Genomic DNA, 14,344 nt, shown 5'->3' on the forward strand with positions numbered 1-14,344 from the left:
ACATTGGAGGCTTAGCCTGAACCTCTGTAGGGGGAAAAAAAAATGGTTAAAGTTCTAATAGAAAACATGCCTCCCAAACCTGAGGGCCCACAGGTTTAGAGGGCATTGTTTCTTTGGTGATTTCACTTTTCTTTAAAACTTTTGGCTTTTTCTGGTGAAGAATTTTTGGTGATTTTTAAAAAAAATTTATTTAAATGTCTGATCTTTTTTTTTCTATAAAACTTTCAATTAATCATTTTTGATGACTTTACAAAAACTTTATTTCTTTTCCTTTACAAATTTGGCAATTTTTGTCTAAAAATGTTTTGGTTATTTCTATTTTTTTGTGCTATCATTTAAAAAAAATAAAAATAAATAAAATAATACATACATTGACAAGTTTGTGGCAATATTTTTTTCCCTAAAGATTTTTTTCCTTTTAGTTCTGGCTTGACAGACTTAAAAAAAAACAACATGTAAAATATACAGACTTGGTTTGCCTTTAGTCTTGCTACTTCCTTTTACGCTTCTTCCCATTGCCTTTGTTCCTTCCTTCTATCCATAGTACTTCTTATTGCTTTCTGTTTTTCTTCCTTTTGTGATCTGAGAGCTGCAAAATCCCCCAAACTGGAGATACAAGGTTTTCTGGAATTATATGATCATGTCAAATTTACTTTTGACACTTAAATACTTTTCACTGTAAATATAAGTCTGTCACTTAAGAGGATTATTTTTACACCATGATTTTGCCAGCATCAACATGTGGGATTTATGGAAAGTTTTATGAAGAGGCGTTCTTAAAAAAGTCATATCGGAGAACAAGTTTTGGCAATTCTCTTTGGTGCTTCAGAAAAGCATCTTGTATGAGTCATCAAGACATAATATGTCACACTGGAGAGCTGGTGAGAGAGGCTGGTGTCGGTCCTTCAGAGCCATTAATGGCCAATCAGATTAATCCAATCACACAGGTGAGAACTGAGAAATAATCTGAATTGGTTGATAGAATTCAGAGACACCATTGGATCAGAGCTCAGAGACAGAAATCTTTATTTCCTTTATCAGTGAGGTCCTGTGTTCAGTCCTGCTGCAAAGCAGCTCAGGATGAAGACAAAATGAGACATGAAGACAGTTTTTTGATAAAAGTTGTGCATATATTATTGTGCTAACTTGAAGAAGGAGTAAATTATACACAAAAATGACAACAGGATCTACACAGTACATTAAATTATTTTTCCTTTGATAGTTCAACATTTTTTTGTGATGATGCTGTTTTAAAAAGTGCTTCAGTATCCAGTTTGTTAAAAAGTTTGACGATCACAATGGAAACCCACAATATAAACTTGAAGGAGCCTGCTGTATCTTTACACAGTATCAACAAATCTTCCACTAAACACTGCAGTAAATCCACTTTAATGTGCAGCTGCATTGCTGCAGTTCTTCTCTGGCTGCTGTGCCGTTTGTCTCTCGCTCATCATGCCTGGGGGAGACAGAGAGGGAGAGTCTTTCACCTCATATCAATACTGAAGCAAACACTATCACAGGGACAAGTTAGAGACATGTTTCAGGGTTAAATCTGGACATACCGCCAGTCTGTCTGCAACACAAATACAGAGAGACAGTATTCATCCTTACAGTCAAAAGAACAATTCAGACTTTCTAACAGACCTGAGGTAAAAGGAAATGCAAAGTAACAGGACATTTTTGAGTATTTTGATCAAGATTTTCTTGCCTTTTATTTAGCCTTTATTTAACCATAAAAAGATTGTCTTGGCCAAGACTGGCAGCAACAAAAGTTACAGCCAAATATACAAAATAAAAATATACAACTCCAAATCAACAATATAAAACACAAAATAAAGTTACCACAATTGTATTGTATTAGAAATAAACCATAAAAACAAGACAATTAAAAGACCAGCTTTAAGATGCACCCTGACACTGGCATGCAGAAGATGACATTCAAAAGTCCCACAACAGAGCTTTAAAACGGCATAGAGATGGCCATTTTTAATGTTTTTGCTTAATGTAGACATACATATGCTGGAAGTAGGCCAATAACAGCTTTGTATTCCTTTCAGATTGCAGTTTATTCACTTCAGTTTACACCTGGTTCACAAGTTCACAAATCTACAAATAAAACAACAAGTTTTGTTTTAACCTTTCACAACTTGAGCAAACTGGGTGGATTTCTTCGAGAAAAAAAAATTGGGAGAAGGCAATGAGCAGCTTCACAAGACACGGCCTAAAAATGACCCCCACATAAACAAAAAACAGGAAAGTTTTAATAAATAAAATAAAGAAGGAAATTGCCTAAAAGAAAGCCTAAAAAAATAATGATTCGATAAACTAATTTTAAATAATTTATTATGATAGCTAGACATATAGTTCTCCAGAATTTTTACTTAGCGTTTAAACTATTTCTTTCTATATCTATAAAAAGTGATTTTACTACAGGTTTTTAAAGGGTTATGCATATGTTGGCCCAACACTATCCCTTCCTTCAAAGGACATCTTTTTTCATTTCATTTACTTGTATAATTACTCTGAACATTAGTTGCAGCATTATAGTTATTTACATTTCTTTGACTTGTTAAAAACACATTTTTCATCACATATTCTGCCGGCCTGGTGACTTACAAAGTGAGAAAGTCGTGGTCTTTAATTAAAGATCTGCTTTTTTTCTCATTAACCTGTCATAATAAGCTATAAATAGAGTGCCCTGGATTCATCATATTATAATGAGCCATCAACACACCAGCAGAAGGAATTTTTCATAACGGGGCACAGTCATGTATTGTCCATTTATTGTAACATTGTATCAAACCAGTTCTGACTATTGTTTATTGTGGAGCCCCGCAGACATCAGCAGGTCTGATCAGAACTAGCCATGTGCAGGGACGAGACTCCACTGTTTACTGTCTGCACCCTCGTCACCACATCTGTCCACTGAGAGGACACTATGGTAATTAAAGTGCAAATGTTTTTTTTCTGTTTTTTTCTCTATACACACCTGACACACAGCTACATCCGGCCACGTTCACCTCTTGTTCCGTTTTCTCTGTGATGATCGAAAGCCATTCTTTTTTTGAAGTCGTATTTTATAACTTTTTTCCCCTGAAACGAAGAAAAAATATTCAGGAAGAACACAAAAGAAACAATCTTACAGACAAAGGCAGCTAACATACTGTTTGAGGCCTTCCCCGTTAAATCCCCGACTTCATTATGTTTTCATTTCATTTCATTTTGCACCCTAACTCTTGTGTTATGCGCACCTATTATCAAACACTGTTTTTTTTTTTTGATTCAAATTTTTTGTAGTTGCATCTTGTTGAAGTGTTATATTTCAATAAGCTGCTTGTTTTGTTGCTTGTTCACTGATTGTATCTCCACTGACTTTGTTTTTGAAACTATTTCATCATGTTTTTTTTCTTTTTTGCTATCACTGTGCAAATCAACTTTGTGTCCTCACAGACTCACTTGAATACACAAACAGAAAACATTTCCATCTGCATCACATCAGGATGTTGTCACTCAATATTCACTGTGTCAAAAGGCGGGTTTCCATTAACCCTCAAATTGTGCAAATTGAAATTGCAAATATAAAATACACCAAATGGAAACATGTCAATTCTGAAAGAAAAAAAACCCCTCTCCTTTTTATCACAAATAAGTTTTTGTGGTGAGGTAGTATTTCAGGCGATTCCAAAAAGACATATTTCACAAAACTGCAATGAAAACACTTTACTGTTTTTTCTAGGTCACATAATGCTATGGCTATGTGCTTGTCGGACATAAGGGGCTTGCTTTTACATTATTGCTCACATAACACGCCTACGTCACCTTCGATTGACAATATTGACGGCTAGTGTGGTGGCTGCAATGGAAATAAAGCTGCTAATGTTTACGTCAACATCCATCACTATGTTTCTTGAAATGTTATTCCGAGAGGAGAAGTCGTAGAACATCACTCAGTGGAAACACAGTCATCTCGCAATTGTGTTTTATCAACATTTCAAAAATATCGCTTACGTTTTGGGCAAATCTGAAATGGAAACCCAATGTTTCTGCACCAGAGCAAGTTCTCCTTTACAACACATGCATGCATGCACGCACGTGCGCGCGTGCACACACACACACACACACAGAGTACTTGCTGTAGGTCCTTTGGTCCTTCCAGCATCGTGCAGCTGAAACATCTGCATGAACACAAACACAAAAGAAAAATCTGTCACAACACTGCATAGTAACCTAGCACATTTTACTGGGTGGTCTTCAGAGCCACACACGCACGCACGCACGCACGCACGCACGCACGCACGCACGCACGCACGCACGCACGCACGCACACACACACACACACACACACACACACACACACACACACACACACTGAAGGCATCCCCTGGCAGCAGAGACTCTTTCAGTTCCAGTGTTAGCTGTGTGGTGCAGTTTGAGGCTGCAGTAATAAGCACAGATATGAGTAGACTTAGTGTTACTTCACTGTTCATGTCCCATCCTACAGAGAGATCGCCATGGTTTCTATGGAGATCGCCATGTTCACTTCCATGTTTCTACTGTAGCCCAGAACTTACAAACACGGACTCTAAATAGAGCCATTCCTGATTTCGCACTGACCATCATAGTTAACAGACCCTCCGAGATGTCAGAAAAACACGTTAAACGTGAAATATATGTATTCAGTGTTTTTGCTGCTTTAAATCAGCTCTTCTGTTGGTTTTAGAGAGGAGACCTCGACAGATAATTCAGCTCCTGATAAAAACCTGAACAACACTGAAGGAATCCTAACAAGGAGAGGTTTCAGCTGGTTGCAATCTGCAATCCTAACTGCTAATTCCACTAAGTCTTACACACTGCTCCATTAACATATTTCCTGCCATTTTAATTAAAAGAGAAAAAAAAACACTTTAAATATCTGTCCTGTGAATTTCATCCAAATCACGCTACAGCCTTCACCTGAACACTCAGCATTTTGGGAGCAGGGTCCATCAAATTCTGCCAAGTTCAGTTAGGCTTTCGGTACAAAAACACAGGCTGCCTCTCTCACCACACACAGTCTTCGTGGGTCACTGGATGGGTGGGGGCTGGATGGTTAACTGGGAGACAGAAATAACCTCCAGGGTTGGGCTCCGCTGCGTTCCACAGCCCCTGATGACACTAAATAGTTTACATACTGGGAAGTGACATGTTGGAGATACCTCAGAGGACGTGTGTGTGTCCAGATTTAGATATACTTGTGAGGAACAGCATATGGCAGTATACTTTTCTTGTTAGATTTTTTTCCTCACAGTGAAAAAATACTGCAAACTGGGTTAAGAGAAGTTGTGGGAGTCAGCAGGTGGGTTTCATTACAGATTTGCACAAAACTTAAGCGATATTTTCAAAATGTCTATAAACACTTGCTATGTAATGCGACTTAGCAGATTTATTTCTATGGCAGCCTCTGCAGTAGTCGTCATTATTTTCAATCAAAGGCGATGTAAGTGTGAAAGCCCCTTATATGTGGGAGCGGCTACGTATGAGGGATTTCTGGGAACTGGTAGTCCACAATTTCACAGAGGAATTGTGGATTCAAAACTTTTGGATGATCGGCTCAAGTTTTGAAAAGTTATGTGATGCAATAACACCTCTTGTCGCTCCTGCTCCATCATGAGGGAGACAGTTCCTACTGACAAGCATATAGCCATAGCATCATGTGACCTAAAAAAGCCAAGCTTTTTGAATTGCCTGAAATACCACCTCATGCAAGCAAAAACTTTTTCACAATAAATGGGACATTTTCAGAAGTTTACTGGTTTCCACTATAGGCGTATTTTAAATTTGCATATTTAATTTGTGCAATTTGAGGCTTGATGGAAACCCACCCAGAGAACGAGAGACGGAGAGAGAGACAGACAGAGACACAGAGAGAGAGACAAACAGACAGAGACAGAGAGAGAGGCAGAGACAGACAGACAGAGACAGAGAGAAAGAGAGACAGTAAGACAGAGACATAGACAGAGAGACAGAGACAGAGACAGAGACAGAGAGACAGAGACAGAGACAGAGAGACAGACAGATAGAGACAGAGAGAGAGGCAGAGACAGAGAGACAGAGACAGAGGCAGAGAGAGAGACAGACAGAAACAGAGAGAGAGGCAGATACAGAGAGACAGAGACAGAGAGACAGAGACAGAGGCAGAAAGAGAGACAGACAGAGACAGACAGAGACAGACAGAGAGTAAGATAAATGGGATTTAACATTTTGAGTCTTATCACAGATTCTGTATATTTGGGTTTCTCGCTCTGGGTCAGCAGGTGTGTATTCATCAAACAGCACGTCTCAGACTAGTCTGCAGTCAGCAGAGACTGGGTGTGTTTGACTCTCATTTAGACACACCCATAAACAGCCAGATCCAGTGGACCACAGCTGGACTCTCAGCTAACACTTTGAAACCTGGAGCAACATCACGTTTCTCGTTCTGCCTTCAGATGCCTTTCACAAGTATTTAAACCTTGAGCAAATATGTGAGATTTCTTTCAAAAACACAGAGAAAAAAACAATGACCAACTCAGTAAAAAACGTTCCACAAACTGTAAGAAATGATTTGATTTAGATAATTAATTAGAAAAGCTAAAGGGAGGAATGTCTGTAAAAAAAAGAAAAAAACCTAAGAAAACTAAAAAAAATATTTATAATTATCTTATTTACATATTTAGAATTATGTTACGAAATCATTATATTTCTAAGCACTTTTTTTCTGGATAAATTCCTCTTTGTTTTTTTTTTATAATTTCAAAACAAATTTTCAGGTAATTCTTGTAAATTTTTCTAATTTCTTACAAATGTTTGCATTATTCTTTTTTTGCTCATTGCTTTATATTTTTGGTAGGGGTGCAAAGGGTTAAAGTCTCAGCTCAAAGACTCGGTATGTGAATCAGTTTAAAAACATTACCAATTACAGGCAGTTGAGGCTGAATTTAGCAATGCACAAGTGCCTTTACAGAGATTAGATAGATCTAATTTTATTCCACTGTGATGAGTTGTGTTCATGAGTGACTGATTTTGGTTTCTTTTCTGATTAAATGTTTTGATTTAATGGAGCCCACATTTCAAATCTCATTCCACTGCACTCTAATTTCTGTTTCAAAAGCGTCAACAAGCGCAACACTGAGGTGAGTCGAGAGAACAGCTTGACACTGACCGTCAGAGCAGTCTATCAGTTTAAACCTGCACAAACACTGCACACAAGTGTTAGAAATCTGCTACTGCAACACCACACACGCCAAGCAACCACCCACTGGAGACAAGGATGTGGTGTTTGGTGGAGGCATCTCTCTTTCTGTTACTTTTTAATGTCACTAAGATCTAGAAATTAAACAGGATCAAAGTTTGTTCAGTCTGTTTTGCGCAGGTTTTGTAATTGATATTTGTATTAATTATTTAAAATGCATGAAAAAAGTGTGATTGCTTAATTGAGTGGCTGAAGTGAGACAAAGTGCAGCGCAAAACCAATTTCACAAAACATAAACAAAACATGATCAATTACAGTTGCTACCATCACTTTACATGGCCAAATCAAAATAACGCAATACTTATTTTATATGCTACATCCCAGTTGAAGTGTTCACCTAACCGTAAGTTTACTCAGTTGCACTCAGCAGGAAATTACATTAGTCTGAAATGATCCAAAGTGTCGCAGCTAGACTGATATCCAAGTCCAAGAAAACACATCAGACCAATTTGAAAATAATTTTAATGTCTCCCAGTTCATCTTAGAGTGGATTCTAAATTTTTACTGATAACTTTTAGGGTTTGTAGGGGCTAAGCTCCAGAATATATAGCTGACCTCCTGTACTGACAAGCCTGAGTGCAACCTGAGATCCTCTGGTAGGTCATTCCTGCCATTCCTCCGTCAAACCTTAAAAATAAAGGTCACTAGACCTTTCCCATTCAGGTCTCTCAGTTGTTGAGTGACCTGCCAGAGAAATTCAGGAAACTCACTATTTTAGACTTGCTCTGTATTGACCACACTGTTGTTTTATTATCTTTTTTTTGTATTCATGCAAATATTTAATTTTTATTTCTTTTATTTTTAATTTTTATATGTGAAGCACTTTGACTTGTTCTGAAAAGTGCTTTCTAAATAAAGGCATTATTATTATTATAGTTACTATTATTATTGTACTTGTATTTACACTGCCTACTTTTAATGACAGCAAACCCCTTTTTAAAAAAATGGATTTTACATAATTTTAAATATATATATATATATATATATATATATATATATATATATATATATATATATATATATATATATATATAGTATTATTATTATTATTAATAATAATAATATTACAAAAGCTTCTTAAAAGTGTGCAAAATAGTGGAAGGGAAGAAGACAATGAGCAACAGAAGAAATGACCCAAAATTAGTGAGAAATGTATAAACAAACAGACGAAAAAACCCCAACAACCTAAAATTAGTTTAAAAAAGAAAGTAAAAAAGAACACAACAACAACAGCAACAACAACAAACAAACAAACAAAAAAAACAACAACAAAAAAACAAGGCAAACAAGACTTGGAAAAGATGATTATAATTTTGATAAGAATAAATATAGTTTTTCCTTATCTTTGTTCTTGTTTCCCCAGACATTTTTCCTGAAGTTTTTTCCCCTGGGTTTAAAAAAATGAATTCCCAAATGTAGTGTTTTCTTGCAATTTGTGGAACTTTTTTTCTTTCTTTTTTTTACCAAGGTACTCTACCTTTTTTTCCAGTGTTTTTGAAATAAACTGCACCAATTTGTTCAGGTTTCAGAGCTTTTGAATACTTGTGAAAGACATCTGAGAGCAGCAAGAAAAGTGATGTTTCTCCAGGATTTAAATGGTTTAAACCCTCAAAGATTTCATATCATTAATGTGTGAATGTCAGAGTTATACTGCAGCATTAAAGTCTACATCCAGTCATAATACTGTAGAAAGCTGCAGTTTGTGAGTGAATATTTACCTTAAACAGCTGGGACAGAGTGAGCAGAATAGCAGGACACAGAGGACATCAGCGGGGCTTTAATCTGGGCGGAGGCTCTGAAACTGCAGAGACAGCAGTTTGAGAGATGAACAACAACCATGCTGAAAAAAACAGCTTGACCAGCTTAAGATGGTGTAACTGGCTGACCAGCTTGTTTGACCAGCTTAAGGTATGTTTTTGCATCATTTCTGATTGTTTAGCTGCTCATACCAGCTTGTGGTGGTCACTCTACTTGGTTTATCTATTTAAGTTCCTGTAAGATTTAATCAAATTCAATGTCTTTGAGTGTGGAGAAATAACAGCATCATGAGGGGAGGGGAGGGGAGTAAAAGCAAAGGGCATAAATCAGTTAAGTCCACTGTCATGGGATATGCATAAAGATAAATGTGCTCAGCTTGACCAACTGGTCACTCCAACTAGTGGCCCACCCAACTAAACCATCAAAGACCAGCAAGAATTGGATCAGGGCCAATCTTCGACCAGCTTTAATGAACTAAAACCAGTTACCAGTATAAAAAAATAATTCAAGTTTTCCTTATAAAAACCATATATGGTTATTTTTTAATAAAATAAAATAAAATAAATCAAAAGGGTTTGGTCCACATGCTCGAGAGGGGCAGAGGAGGGATCAGTTGTGTAGCTCCTATGTTTGGGCACATTGATCAAAGTTGTAGTTTAAAAATGTCGGTTTAAATAATATAAAATGTGCAAAATAATTCTTTCATAAAAATAGGTGGAGTGGGGAAAAATACAAAAGGGAATAACAAAAATATGAGAAAATGAATTCATATTTTAAAAAAATACATAAAAGATATAAATATATATTTTTTTTAATATTATCAAATTAGAATTATGTAAGCCCTCAAGTAAACATAAGAGCTAAAGAAATTAAAACACACTTTATAAAACCAGAAAGTGATAAATGCTATAGGCCTAAGTATCAAACGAACAGTCTTCAACAAAACACCGGCAAGTAAACTGAGAAACTTCGATTTTCAACTTATTTGACGGAATAGTCCTTACCCACTCCCAGTCATTTGTAATTACAGAATATAATAATGGGTTCAGGGTCAGCTGGAAGTTACACGCCCTGAATGGCTCATTTTAGTTTGTTGGCGCGTCAGTCCACAAGAAATAAACTTCATCCACAGTTGGAGACAGACAAGTTGGACAGTTGGAGACAAACTAGAAAGAAAGTTTTTCAGGACTTAGATTTAGTCCTGTGGCTTCATACCTTCACTCCAGTGAAATATCCGCCCTGGTTTTGGAGCTCTGCCCGGAAACTTCCTCACCCACAGAAAGTCTTTGCGCACAAAAACGCACCAGTATCTCCGCGCACGAAGTGAGAGAAACAGTGGCTGCTCGTCCGTGACTCCAGGTGGCTTTATTTTATCAAGCCATCTTCACTGTGAAATCTAAAAAACCCCTCTCGGAACCAGCAGTGATATGCAGGGCTGTACGCCGCCATATCCGCCCTGCTGACCGGTCCTGGCCGGCGCTGTTCACGCTCCTCCTCCGCGCTGCTGCACGCACATGGAGGCTTATAGGAATGTATGGCGACAGAGAAGCCCAGCAGCACTATTGTACTGGGGAACAATCCCAGCAGGCAGCCAGAGGACAGTGCAGCTGCCACAATAATAACTATAGTTACAGCGGCATATTCAGTTAAAGTTGTCTTTTTGTGTAACTTTCTTTTTATTGGTGTTTTCAGGTTAAAACAAAAGAAAGAAAAAAGGGTAATAGAAAAACATTGTTAACATAGGCCTTGTATTAGAGTAAAGAGAAAGAACAAACCACACACACACACACACACACATGCACACACACAAAAATGGTGGTTAAAAAAATGACCATTGAAACCCTGTTGTAGGACCTTGAGTCGGTAGTTTCAATCAGATTTTCCCAAATAATATTCCAGTCCTCTTCAGATATCTCCTGGACTGATTCCCTTTCCCATTTCTGTCTAACCTGAATGGTGGAGTGATTTTTAGAGTTTTGTAATTCTTTATATATCTGTGAAACTAGATGTTTGTTACCTTTAGTTTTATGTGCCCCAATAAATATATCGGTCAAGTTAGATACAATATGCTGTTTGTTTGATTTCTTTGTTAAAGTAGTCCCTAACCTGGAGGTACCTGAAGAAATCACATTTTCCAAAATTGTATACATTTGAAAGATGCTTAAAAGACTCCATATTGTAACCACTAGCAATAGTACAGTAAGCAATTATACCCATGTGTGCCCATTGTCTAAATTGCACGTCTAGGTCAGACGACATAAAGTCTGGATCATCATCTACCATTTCAGTATTCTTGCATGATTTTCAAGGTGGAACCTCTTGCAGGTCTTAAACCATACCCTAAGGGCTAGCTTGATCCACTGATTTAGTTTATGTAGTTGAGCCTTCTGGGTTTAGTAATCACCTAATACAGGTTGTGCTGGTGAATCAAACTGACCCAATTCTAAGTCTTTCTATTTGGCTGAGTACTCTGAATTGCACCAGCAGACAAGAGGTCTTAACTGGGCAGCGGTGTAATAATCTTCAGTGCATGGAAGGGTAAGACCCCAATTATCTCTGAACAATTTAGGGTTTTATATTTAATCCAGGATCTTCTGCCGTTCCACACAAACCTTGAAATCATCCTATTCCATTCACTGAATTCTTTAGGGGGAATTACCACAGGAAGTGACTGGAATAGGTATAATAGTCTAGGGAGCACAATCATTTTTACTGTCTCAATTCTATTTGACATATCTAGTGGTAATACGATCCATCTATCGAGATCAGCTTTAATTGACGTGGTAAGAGGGCAGTAGTTACTCTTATATATCTTTGAGATGTCTCCTGGGATTCGCACACTCAGATACTTAATAGCAGCAGAGTCCCACTTAAAATCAAATTTACTTTGCAACTCAGCATTCGGAGTAAAATTTTAACAAAGTATTTGAGACGTGTGTATTCAATTTATGTTCTGGAAAGGCACCAAACAATTTTAAAATAGACATCTATTTGGGTATATTTCTCTTCAGTTCAGTCACAGTCAACAAAATGTCAACGGCAAAAAAACATATTTTATAATCAGTTTTCCCTATCAAAATCCCTTTAATCTCTGGATCTTCCCTTATTGCCTGAGCTAGGGGCTCTATAAAAAACGCAAAAAGGGCAGGGCTCAGGGGGCAACCTTGGCGGCACCCTCTCTCTAACTTGATGGGATGGGATAGGTGCTCATTAATTCTTATCTCAGCTGTAGGGGATGAGCATATTGACTTGATGCACTGAACTGATTTCTTATTGAAGCCAAATCGTTCTAGCACTTGATATAGATAATCCCACCCGACTGTGTCGAATGCCTTTTCCACATCCAGGCTAATCAGTGCTGCGCTGATGTTTTACTTAATTATATGATCTACCCTGTTTGATCAGGATCTGTCAGTTCAGAGACAATATGTTCAATCCTTTTAGCAAGTATTGATGCATACAGTTTATAATCAATATTTAAAATTGATATAGGTCGAAATGAGCTACATTCTCCTGTATCCTTACCCTCTTTAGGGATTACTGATATTACTGCTTCACACCATGACTTGGGTGTCTGACCTTCTTTTAGGGTGTAGTTAAAGCATCTGAGGAGCATTGGAGCCAACTCAGGTTTGAAGGCTTTATACCATTCTCCAATAAGGCTGTCAGAGCCTGGTGTTTTATTAGTCTTCAACTGAGAAATTGCTTAATCCAGCTCAGTAATGGTTATGTCTGAGTTCAGTACATTATTTTGCTGGGCTCCTATTGATTGGTCAGTGTTAAAGGTATCAACTACATCAGGTTGGGTGTATAAGTCCTCATAGTAAGCCTCAAAAGATTGTATAATTCCCTCTAGCTTGTGGCATACTTTATTATTTCTTATATTGCTAATTTTATAAACTGTCCTCTCAGTTTGTTGTTTATGTAGTCTCCAATACAGAAGCTTCATAGCCTTAGGACCAGTGACATGGTATTTTTGTTTATCTCTCTTAATCTATCTATTTTATCTATCTCAATCTCATTTTTTTCTCGTTTTAATCATCATAGACCTTATTTACTTCCTGTTGGATACAGCACATTTTAATTGTGCCAATATTTGTGGGTCTCTTTGGATGGAATGCTGAGTTTCTAAATTCTTCATTTTAGCCTTAGTTCTAAGAGGTGTCTCTGCTTTTCCTTTTTCCTGTAAGCAGAGAAACATATACGTTTTCTTTAAGTTCTTTTTTGATAAATTCTTTACATTTGCCATCGTTGAGCAGACTTGTGTTAAGTCTCTGTAGTGTATCTTTCTTTTTATTATCAAGGTGTATTGTGAGATACACTCCCATAGCTATTTTGCAATCTTTTGTCCTGTGTCTATCTGCAGCGTACATAAAAAAGTAATCCAGTCTGGAGTATTCTTTGTGGTGTGATGAATAATAAGTAAATTGCTTTTCTGTTGGCTGTAGGTCCGTCCATACATCTATCATGCCGGACTCTTTCGATAATTTCCCCATGATTGATGAATTTTGATTCCTCCTTCTGTTTAAATTTGTAGAGTCAAGTTGAAGTGGTCTTGATAGTGGTCTTATGTGGTTATGTGGCTCATCTTGTGTATTTTTTGGACTTTTTGCGATAGAGAAGGCCCTCCTACAGCTAATAGACCTCCTGCACAGGAACATTAGTCACTGCTGAGCTGGAGCAGCAGATTATCACAAGCAGTGCAGCTTTGGAAACAACTGGGTTTCGTTGCTAAGCATCCTCAGGTCAAAGTCAAATATTTTTAAAGAAACGGTCATAAGATCCAACATAATTTTGTATAGAAGCAGCACTTTCACAATCATGTAAGGAGATAAGAGTTATTTTTTTTAACAATGGTCTTCGAGTGTTGCGGTTGCAATGTGGGAGTTTGGAGTCATGACTGCCGTATTTTTTTAAATCATGGCTTCAATCCTGCGGCTCATTTACTTGATAAAGGTGGTTCAATCTGAAACATTGCATGTCACGTGTATGAAACAAACAGTGAAATTGTGCGGGGGTATTTGCTGCCCTCCAGTGCACTGACGCACGTTCAGGTGTGCAAATATTGTAGTTTTTCCAAGATCAAAATGTTCAGAACTCGTCTATTTACCAAGGGAGGACAGTATTTGGCGAATTAGACCATCTCTTTAACTAACCTCATATCACCATGTGAGGGTGCCTGAGGCTCTGATCTAGGAGCTTAACATGTTATGTAGAGGCTCTTTGCTAACAAATCTATAACAAAGTGGTATGAACTTCATTGTGTCACATAAATAATTCTCATTCCTCATAACTGAATATGTGTGTATCAGAGCA

At 37.4% G+C, this 14,344-nt stretch overlaps 1 long non-coding RNA gene across 1 annotated transcript; it reads right to left on the minus strand.

Moving 5' to 3' along the window:
* Window positions 1–1,002: 1,002 nt before the first annotated feature.
* LOC121943697 (uncharacterized) lies at window positions 1,003–4,002 on the minus strand. The gene is made up of 2 exons (XR_015776858.1): window positions 2,990–4,002; window positions 1,003–1,456 (listed from the first exon to the last, which is right to left on the minus strand). It is a non-coding gene; the product is annotated as an uncharacterized LOC121943697 (long non-coding RNA).
* Between the last annotated feature and the right edge of the window lie 10,342 nt (window positions 4,003–14,344).

This window comes from Plectropomus leopardus, chromosome 6 (genome assembly GCF_026936395.1).
Source record: "Plectropomus leopardus strain MGB_pleo_1.0 chromosome 6, ASM2693639v1, whole genome shotgun sequence".
Classification (NCBI taxonomy): domain Eukaryota; kingdom Metazoa; phylum Chordata; class Actinopteri; order Perciformes; family Serranidae; genus Plectropomus; species Plectropomus leopardus.